Source organism: Cryptomeria japonica, unplaced genomic scaffold, assembly GCF_030272615.1.
Source record: "Cryptomeria japonica unplaced genomic scaffold, Sugi_1.0 HiC_scaffold_61, whole genome shotgun sequence".
Lineage (NCBI taxonomy): Eukaryota > Viridiplantae > Streptophyta > Pinopsida > Cupressales > Cupressaceae > Cryptomeria > Cryptomeria japonica.
The window spans coordinates 511,029-521,627 of record NW_026728883.1 but is presented as its reverse complement, the minus strand read 5'-3'; the positions used below and the strand labels follow the sequence as shown (position 1 = coordinate 521,627).

The following is a 10,599-nucleotide window of genomic DNA, read 5'->3' as shown; positions in this document are numbered from 1 at the left end:
GTTATGAGCTTGTCGCAGTGTGTACTTAGCAAACCGCGACCCACGTGCGAATCCACCCCGGCCACCCACCCCCGTCGAGGTGCACACCCTCCCTCGCGAAGTGCGCCCCGTTCGCCAAGTGTGAGCCCTGCCCGGGTGCGCGCACCTTGCTAGGGCGTCGGGTGTGCACCCGGCCCGGCCTACGTGCGTGCACCTGGACGGGGCGTCGTGTGCGTGCAGTGTCCCGTCTGCAACGCGGTGCCCACACACCACCTCGGGCGCAACGACCTGCGCTCACATGTGGGCCGAGTGCACCTTGGTGCATGTTCGGGGCGCCTCGGGTGCACGCTCGATCTTGCCCCGGTGCACCAAGGCGCTCGGTTTGCCCCGGGTGCGCACTTGGTGCAAGGTGGGCACCCAAAATAGGGATCAAGCACCAAAACACAAGTTTCGGGATGCAAAATGGGACCCAAGGACCACAAATGCGTTCCAAGACCCATGATGGGTCCACGAGAACAAAAATGTGTTCCGAGACTTAATAAACAAATATTGGGTTTTAGGAGAAGAAACATGCTCTGATGCCCAAAACGAGAATCGACCCCGAAAAGGCCACAGGCCAAAAGTGGGATGCGAGACAAAAAAAAATGGGACCCGAGGACCAAAATTGGGTTCCCAGGTCGAAGACAGGGCAACCGGACAAGAAACGACCTCTAAGGCTCGAAATGAGTCCCGACGACTAAAACTTGACAAGAAGCACCCATCAGGCACCCAACTCGACACCCATGGGATGCCGACCCACCCGGGCTTCCACCTAGCACACCTTGGCACCCACCCACCCTCGCACCCAACCTCGCACCCAACTTAGCACCTTTGAACCCACATTGGCACTCACCCTGACCCTGGCACCTTGGAACCCACATTGGCACTCACCTTGACCCTGGCACCCACCTTTGCACTCACCTTGGGACCCACCCTGGCTCCCACCTCGGCACCCACCCAGACACCCACCTTGGTTCCTTGGCACCCACCTTGGATCCTTGGCACCCACCCCGACACCCACCTTGGCACGCAACTTGGCTACTTGCCACCCACCTTGGCTCCTTGACGCCCACCCCGACAACCACCCCGTGACCTACCCTGGCTAGGGTTGGTGCACACCCACCCTGGTGCCCACCTTGGCACCCACCCCATGACCCACCTTGGCACGCACCTTAGTACCCACCCCGTTACCCACCCTAGGACCCACCCCGTGACCCACCTTGGCCAGGGTGGGTGCCTTGGTGCGCACAACTTGCCTGGGCTGCACACCAGGGCGGGCTCAAGATGGCACCCGCGTTCCGTTTTTTTCACTATCTTTCAAAACGGAAATTTTAAAATCTCGTTTTTTTTTTTTTTTTGCCTTTTCTGGAAATTAGTGAAGGCAGCGCATCAAAGGTGCGCAATGCTGGTGCGAACCCGGGAGCGCTCCGATGTGTGCTCCAAGGTGCGGCGTGCACGAAGTCCGAGCCCGGCTTGCCCCGGGTGCGCACCTCGCGTGCACCTTCGCCGGGGTGAGCACCTTGGCTGGGTTGCGCGCCCTGGTGCGCACCAAGGAGCGCTCTGAAGTGTGCTCCAAGGTGCGGCGTGCACGAAGTCGGAGCTCGGTTTGCCCCGGGTGTGCACCTCGGGTGCGCACCTCGCGTGCACCTTCGCTGCGGTGGGCACCTTGGCTGGGTTGCGCGCCTTGGTGGGCACCATGCAGTGCACGAAGTCGGAGCCCGGTTTGCCCCGGGCGCGCACCTCCGCCAGGGTGGGCACCTTGGTGCGCACAACTTGCCTGGGCTGCGCACCAGGAAGGGCTCAAGATGGCACCCGCGTTCCGTTTTTTTCACTATCTTTCAGAACGGAAATTTTAAAATATCGTTTTTTTTTGCCTTTTCTGGAAATTAGTGAAGGCAGCGCATCAAAGGTGCGCAACGCTGGTGCGAACCTGGGAGCGCTCCGATGTGTGCTCCAAGGTGCGGCGTGCACGAAGTCGGAGCCCGGTTTGCCCCGGGTGCGCCCTGGTGGGCACCATGGTGCGCACCAAGGAGCGCTCCGAAGTGTGCTCCAAGGTGCGGCCTGCACGAAGTCGGAGCCCGGTTTGCCCCGGGTGTGCACCGCGGGTGGGCACCTTGGTGCGCATGCCTTGCCTGGGCTGCGCACCAGGGCGGGCTCAAGATGGCACCCGCGTTCCGTTTTTTTCACTATCTTTCAAAACGGAAATTTTAAAATCTCATTTTTTTTTGCCTTTTCTGGAAATTAGTGAAGGCAGCGCATCAAAGGTGCGCACCTCGCTGCCCACCACGGTGCGCAACGCCGGTGGGCACCCGGGAGTGCTTCGAAGTGTGCTCCAAGGTGCTGCGTGCACGTTGTCGGAGCCCGGTTTGCCCCGGGTGCGCACCTCGCGTGCACCTTCGTCGGGGTGGGCACCTTGGCTGGGTTTGCCCCGGCTGCGCTCCGAAGCGGGGTTATTGGAGCGCCGCCTCTTTTTTTGTCGGAGCGTTTGGTGGGGTTTCTCGCATTGGCTCTTCCCAGGCCCGGTTGCCACCCTGGCGCGCACGAAGTCGGAAGTAGGGTTAATTGCCCGGGTGCGCACCTTTGCCAGGGTGGGCACCTTACCTGGGCTGTGCACCCGGGCGGGCTCAAGATGGCACCCGCGTTCCGTTTTTTTCACTATCTTTCAAAACGGAAATTTTAAAATCTCCTCTTTTTTTTGCCTTTTCTGGAAATTAGTGAAGGCAGCGCATCAAAGGTGCGCACCTCGCTGCCCACCTTGGTGTGCTCTGAGGTGCGCACCCGGGAGCGCTACGAAGTGTGCTCCAAGGTGCGGCGTGCACGTTGTCGGAGCCCGGTTTGCCCCGGGTGCGCACCTCGCCTGCACCTTGGCCGGGGTGGGCACCCTGGCTGGGTTTGCCCAGGGTGCGCTCCGAAGCGGGGTTACTGGAGCGCCCCCTCTTTTTTTGTCAGAGCGTTTGGTGGGGTTTCTCGCATTGGCTCTTCCCAGGCCCGGTTGTTGGGTGCGCTCCCACCCTGGCGCGCGCGAAGTTGGAAGTTGGGTTAATTGCCCGGGCGCGCACCTTCGCCAGGGTGGGCACCTTGGTGCGCACACCTTGGCTGGGCTGCGCACCAGGGCGGGCTCAAGATGGCACCAGCATTCCCTTTTTCTCACTATCTTTCAAAACGGAAATTTTAAAATCTCGTTTTCTTTTGCCTTTTATGGAAATTAGTGAAGGCATCGCATCAAAGGTGCGCACCTCGCTGCCCACCTTGGTGTGCTCCGAGGTGCCCACCACGGTGCGCTCCGAGGTGCCCACCACGGTGCGCAACGCCGGTGCGAACCCGGGAGCGCCCCGATGTGTGCTCCAAGGTGCGGCGTGCACGAAGCCGGACCCCGGTTTGCCCCGGGTGCGCACCTCGCGTGCACCTTGGTGCGCACACCTTGGCTGGGTTGCGCGGCCTGGTGGGCACCATGGTGCGCACCAAGGAGCGCTCCGAAGTGTGCTCCAAGGTGCGGCGTGCACGAAGTCCTAGCCCGGTTTGCCCCGGGTGCGCACCTTCGCCGCGGTGGGCACCATGGCGTGCACGAAGTCGGAGCCCGGTTTGCCCCGGGTGCGCACCTCGCGTGCACCTTCGCCGGGGTGGGCACCTCGGCTGGGTTGCGCGCCCTGGTGCGCACCAAGGAGCGCTCCGAAGTGTGCTCCAAGGTGCGGCGTGCACGAAGTCGGAGCCCGGTTTGCCCCGGGTGCGCACCTTCGCCGCGGTGGGCACCCTGGTGCGCACCATGGCGTGCACGAAGTCGGAGCCCGGTTTGCCCCGGGTGCGCACCTCGCGTGCACCTTCGGCGGGGTTGCGCGCCCTGGTGCGCACCAAGGAGCGCTCCGAAGTGTGCTCCAAGGTGCGGCGTGCACGAAGTCGGAGCCCGGTTTGCCCCGGGTGCGCACCTCGCGTGCACCTTCGGCGGGGTTGCGCGCCCTGGTGGGCACCATGGTGCGCACCAAGGAGCGCTCCGAAGTGTGCTCCAAGGTGCGGCGTGCACGAAGTCGGAGCCCGGTTTGCCCCGGGTGCGCACCTCGCGTGCACCTTCGCCGCGGTGGGCACCATGGCGTGCACGAAGTCGGAGCCCGGTTTGCCCCGGGTGCGCACCTCGCGTGCACCTTCGCCGGGGTGGGCACCTCGGCTGGGTTGCGCGCCCTGGTGCGCACCAAGGAGCGCTCCGAAGTGTGCTCCAAGGTGCGGCGTGCACGAAGTCGGAGCCCGGTTTGCCCCGGGTGCGCACCTCGCGTGCACCTTCGCCGCGGTGGGCACCATGGCGTGCACGAAGTCGGAGCCCGGTTTGCCTCGGGTGCGCACCCCGCGTGCACCTTCGCCGGGGTGGGCACCTCGGCTGGGTTGCGCGCCCTGGTGCGCACCAAGGAGCGCTCCGAAGTGTGCTCCAAGGTGCGGCGTGCACGAAGTCGGAGCCCGGTTTGCCCCGGGTGCGCACCTCGCGTGCACCTTCGCCGCGGTGGGCACCTTGGCTGGGTTGGGCACCATTGAGCGCTCCGAAGTGTGCTCCAAGGTGCGCACCATGGCCCTCCAAGGTGCGCAGCATGGCGTGCACGAAGTCGGAGCCCGGTTTGCCCCGGGTGCGCACCTCGCGTGCACCTTCGCCAGGGTGGGCACCTCGGTGCGCACACCTTCTCAATGTTTTCTTGCCTTTTCTGGAAATTGGTGAAGGCAGCGCATCAAAGGTGCGCACCTCGGTGTGCTCCGAGGTGCGAACCCGAGAGCGCTCCGAGGTGCCCACGAAGTCGAAAGTCGGGTTAATTGCATTGTTTTCCCCGGGTGCGCTCCGAGGTGCGCAACATCGGTGCGCACCAAGGAGGGCTCCGAAGTGTGCTCCAAGGTGCGCACGATTCGGAGCTCGGTTTGCCCGGGGTGCGCACACCTTGGCTGGGTTGCGCACCCTTTGTGCGCTCCAAGGTGCGCACGAAGTCGGAGCTCGGTTTGCCCCGGGTGCGCACCTTCGCCAGGGTGCGCACCTTGATGCGCACGCCTTGGCTGGGCTGCGCACCTTGGTGGGCGCCATGGTGCGCACCTTTCGTGCGCTCCAAGGTGCGCACGAAGTCGGAGCTCGGTTTGCCCCGGGTGCGCACCTTGGTGGGCGCCATGGTGCACTCCGAGGTGCCCAAGATTGGTGCGCAACAAGGAGCGCTCCGAAGTGCGCTCCAAGGTGCGTAGGTGCGCGCGAAGTCGAAAGTTGGGTTAATTGTCCGGTTTGCCTCGGGTGCGCACCTTGCGTGCACCTTCGCCAGGGTGGGCGCCTTGGTGCGCACACCTTGGCTGGGCTGCGCACCCGGGCGCGCACACCTTGGCACCCGCGTTTCCTTCATTTTAAATTTTTTTTTTTTACAATCTCTCAAGTGGGAAATTCTATAATCTCAACTTTTTTTGCCTTTTCAGGAAACTTTTGAATGGAGCGCATCATTGGTGCGCTCCGAAGTGTGCTCCAAGGTGCGCACCTCTGGTGTGCTCCAAAGCTCTCTCCAGCTGCGTGCACCTGCCCCGGCCGCGCACCCGGCCCCGCCCAGCTTCGCTCACCTGTCCCGGGCGTCTGGTGCGGAACCTTAGAGTAAGAAACATCACCGTGCACCTTGGCCAACGTGCGCGACTCGACCGAGCGCGCACTGGCCGAGGTGCACACCAATTTCACCTGGGTGCGCGCGCAGCACCTCGGGCGCACCGGGGTGCGCGCACAACGCCCGGGTTGCACCGTGGCCTGTGTGCTCGGGGCGCCTCGGGTGCGCGCTCGGTGTCGCCCCCGCGCGCGCGGTAGTGCGGGCAGCGCACCCCGGCCCGGCCCGGCCCCGACGAGAACGCAAACGGGCAAAAGGTTTATTCAAATAGCATTGCGACGCCCGGCGAAAAACTAAGAAAGGGTGCAACACCGGGACTTCCCGGGAGGTCACCCATCCTAGTACTACTCCGGCCCAAGCGCGCTTAACTGCGGAGTTCTGATGGGATCCGGTGCACTAACGCTGGTATGATCGCACCCGTTATGAGCTTGTCGCAGTGTGTACTTAGCAAACCGCGACCCACGTGCGAATCCACCCCGGCCACCCACCCCCGTCGAGGTGCACACCCTCCCTCGCGAAGTGCGCCCCGTTCGCCAAGTGTGAGCCCTGCCCGGGTGCGCGCACCTTGCTAGGGCGTCGGGTGTGCACCCGGCCCGGCCTACGTGCGTGCACCTGGACGGGGCGTCGTGTGCGTGCAGTGTCCCGTCTGCAACGCGGTGCCCACACACCACCTCGGGCGCAACGACCTGCGCTCACATGTGGGCCGAGTGCACCTTGGTGCATGTTCGGGGCGCCTCGGGTGCACGCTCGATCTTGCCCCGGTGCACCAAGGCGCTCGGTTTGCCCCGGGTGCGCACTTGGTGCAAGGTGGGCACCCAAAATAGGGATCAAGCACCAAAACACAAGTTTCGGGATGCAAAATGGGACCCAAGGACCACAAATGCGTTCCAAGACCCATGATGGGTCCACGAGAACAAAAATGTGTTCCGAGACTTAATAAACAAATATTGGGTTTTAGGAGAAGAAACATGCTCTGATGCCCAAAACGAGAATCGACCCCGAAAAGGCCACAGGCCAAAAGTGGGATGCGAGACAAAAAAAAATGGGACCCGAGGACCAAAATTGGGTTCCCAGGTCGAAGACAGGGCAACCGGACAAGAAACGACCTCTAAGGCTCGAAATGAGTCCCGACGACTAAAACTTGACAAGAAGCACCCATCAGGCACCCAACTCGACACCCATGGGATGCCGACCCACCCGGGCTTCCACCTAGCACACCTTGGCACCCACCCACCCTCGCACCCAACCTCGCACCCAACTTAGCACCTTTGAACCCACATTGGCACTCACCCTGACCCTGGCACCTTGGAACCCACATTGGCACTCACCTTGACCCTGGCACCCACCTTTGCACTCACCTTGGGACCCACCCTGGCTCCCACCTCGGCACCCACCCAGACACCCACCTTGGTTCCTTGGCACCCACCTTGGATCCTTGGCACCCACCCCGACACCCACCTTGGCACGCAACTTGGCTACTTGCCACCCACCTTGGCTCCTTGACGCCCACCCCGACAACCACCCCGTGACCTACCCTGGCTAGGGTTGGTGCACACCCACCCTGGTGCCCACCTTGGCACCCACCCCATGACCCACCTTGGCACGCACCTTAGTACCCACCCTGTTACCCACCCTAGGACCCACCCCGTGACCCACCTTGGCCAGGGTGGGTGCACCCACCCTGGTGCCCACCTTGGCACCCACCCATCCTAGCACCCAGCCTGTGACCGGGCTTGGAACCCAACCTTGCACCCGTCTTGGCCAGTGTGGGTGCGCACCCATCCTGGCACCCACGTTGTGACACACCCTTTAACCCACGCACCCTAGCAGCCACGTTGGCACCCACCTTGGAACACAACCTAGCAACTTGGCACCCACCCCGTGACCCACCTTGGCATCCACCATAGCAGTCGCCCACTTGGCACCCACCTTGGAACCCAAGTTGGCACCCACCTCGGCACCCACCTTGACACTTGTGGACCCACCTTGCCACTCACCCTAGCATCGACCCATCCTAGCACCCACCCTGGCACCTTTGCACCCTAGCACTCACCCATCCTAGCACCTAACCTGTGACCCACCTTGACACTCACCCTCGCACCCACCTTGGAACCCAACCTAGCACCCACCCACCCTGACACCAACCCTAGCACCTACCCACCCTTGCACCCACCCTGTGACCCATCTTGGCACCCACCCATCCTACCACTCAACCTATCACCCACCTTCTCACCCACCTTGGCATCCACCTTAGCACCCACCCACACTGGCACCTTGGCACCCACCTCGGGCAAGGTGGGTGCACACCCACCCTGACACCCAATTTAGAACCAACCGAGCATGTTACCCACCTTGGCACCCACATTGCAGCCCACCCTAGTACCCACCCTATGACCCACATTGGCATCCACACCCTAGCACCCAGGCACCTCGACACCCGCCTTGACACGCACCCTAGCACTAAACCTGTGACCCACCTTGGAACTCACCCTAGAACCCACCCACCCTGTGAACCACCTTGGCATCCACCTTAGCACCCACCCACCTTGGCACCCACTCTAGCACTCACCCATCCTAACACCCAACTTGTTACCCACCTTGGCACCCGCCCTCGCGTCCACCTTGAAACCCACCCTAGCACCCACCCACGCAGGAGCCCACCTTGGCACCCAACCTAACACCCACGCATCCTGGCACCCAACTTGTGACCCACCTTGGAACCCACCCTAGTACCCACCTTTGAACCCACTATATCACCAACCCACCTTGGCACCCACCCTATGACCCTCTTTGGAATCCACCCTAGCACGCACCCACCCTGGCACCCACCATGGAGCGCACCCTAGCACCCACCCACCTCGGCACGCACCTCAACACCCACCTTGGTGTGCGCACTGCGCCAACCTCTCAAAGACCCTATGTGGTGCGCTCCAAAGTGTACACCTTTGGTGCGCTCCAAGGTGCGCACCTTTGGTGCACACCGAGGTGCACACCAAAGTGTGCACCGAGGTGAGCACCAAAGTGCACTCCAAGGTGCACACCAAGGCGTGCACCTTTGGTGCGGTCAATGCAAACGAATTCGGAAGTTGGGGTCGATGTCCTAATCGCTGCTGCAGACTACACGTATGAGAATCGGACAAATAGCTTTATATAGGGGAGGTGTTGCGTTTGATGGGTCGACTCCCCTGGTTGTGTGCACTGCACCAACTTCAAAGACCCTGTCTTGTTTAAGAAGTCAAAAGTTGGGGTGGATGTCCTAATCATTGCTGCAGTCTACGCATGTATGAGAATCAGACAAATAGCTTATATAGGGGAGGTGTTGCATTCGGTGGGTTGACTCCCCTGGTTGTGCGCACTGCGCCAACCTCAAAGACCCCGCATAGCAGAAGAAGTCGGAAGTCGGATTTTGGTGAGCACCAAGGCGTGCACCTTTGGTGCGGTCAACGCAGACGAATTCAGAAGTTGGGGTGGATGTCCTAATCGTTGTTGCAGGCTACACATGTATGAGAATCAGACAAATAGCTTATATAGGGGAGGTGTTGGGTTTGATGGGTCAACTCCCTTGGTTGTGCGCATTACGCCAACCTCAAAGACCTTGTTTTCGTTAAGAAGTCAAAAGTTGGGGTCAATGTCCTAATGGCTCCTGTAGGCTACACATGTATGAGAATCGGACAAATAGCTTATATAGGGGAGGTGTTGGGTTTGATGGGTCGACTCCCCTGGTTGTGCGCATTACGTCAACCTCAAAGACCTTGTTTTCGTTAAGAAGTCAAAAGTTGGGGTCGATGTCCTAATTGCTCCTGTAGACTACACATGTATGAGAATCAGACAAATAGCTTATATAGGGGAGGTGTTGGGTTTGATGGGTTGACTCCCCTAGTTGTTCGCATTACACCAACCTCAAAGACCTTGTTTTCGTTTAGAAGCCGAAAGTTGGGGTCGATGTCCTAATTGCTCCTGCAGGCTACGCATGTATGAGAATCAGACAAATAGCTTATATAGGGGAGGTGTTGGGTTTGATGGGTCGACTCCCCTGGTTGTGCGCATTGCGCCAACCTCAAAGACCCTGCATTGCGGATGAAGTCGAAAGTCAGAGTTTGGTGTGCTACAAGGTGTGGTCGAAGGTGCTCACCTAGGTGTGCACCTTTGGAGCGCAGGAAAAGTGCCCTCCAAAAGTGCGCACCTTTGGAGTGCACAAAAGTGCCCTCCAAAAGTGCGCACCTTTGGAGCGCACAAAAGTGCCCTCCAAAAAGTGCCCTCCAAAAGTGCGCACCTTTGGAGCGCACAAAAGTGCCCTCCAAAAAGTGCCCTCCAAAAGTGCGCACCTTTGGAGTGCAGAAAAGTGCCCTCCAAAAAGTGCCCTCCAAAAGTGTGCACCTTTGGAGTGCACAAAAGTGCCCTCCAAAAGTGCGCACCTTTGGAGCGCAGAAAAGTGCCCTCCAAAAAGTGCCCTCCAAAAGTGCGCACCTTTGGAGCGCAGAAAAGTGCCCTCCAAAAAGTGCCCTCCAAAAGTGCGCACCTTTGGAGCGCAGAAAAGTGCCCTCCAAAAAGTGCCCTCCAAAAGTGCGCACCTTTGGAGCGCAGAAAAGTGCCCTCCAAAAAGTGCCCTCCAAAAGTGCGCACCTTTGGAGCGCACAAAAGTGCCCTCCAAAAAGTGCCCTCCAAAAGTGCGCACCTTTGGAGCGCACAAAAGTGCCCTCCAAAAGTGCGCACCTTTGGAGCGCACAAAAGTGCCCTCCAAAAGTGCGCACTTTTGGTGCGCACCAAGGCGCTGGTTCGGTCGTTGCAGGCGAGTTCGGAAGTTGGGGTCGATGTCCTGAGCGGAGGTGCAAACTACACAGGTGTCGGAATCGGACAAATAGCTTATATAGGGGAGGTGTATGCTTCGATGGGTCGACTCCCCAGGTTGAGCGCACCGCGCCAACCTCAAAGACCCTACGGTATGGATGAAGTCGGAAGTTGGGTCCGATGACCGATTCGATTA

The 10,599-nt window shown here is 60.5% G+C and overlaps 1 non-coding gene across 1 annotated transcript; it reads right to left on the bottom strand.

Moving 5' to 3' along the window:
* Positions 1-5,915: 5,915 nt before the first annotated feature.
* LOC131863311 (5S ribosomal RNA) lies at positions 5,916-6,034 on the bottom strand. The gene has a single exon (XR_009362232.1). It is a non-coding gene; the product is annotated as a 5S ribosomal RNA (ribosomal RNA).
* Between the last annotated feature and the right edge of the window lie 4,565 nt (positions 6,035-10,599).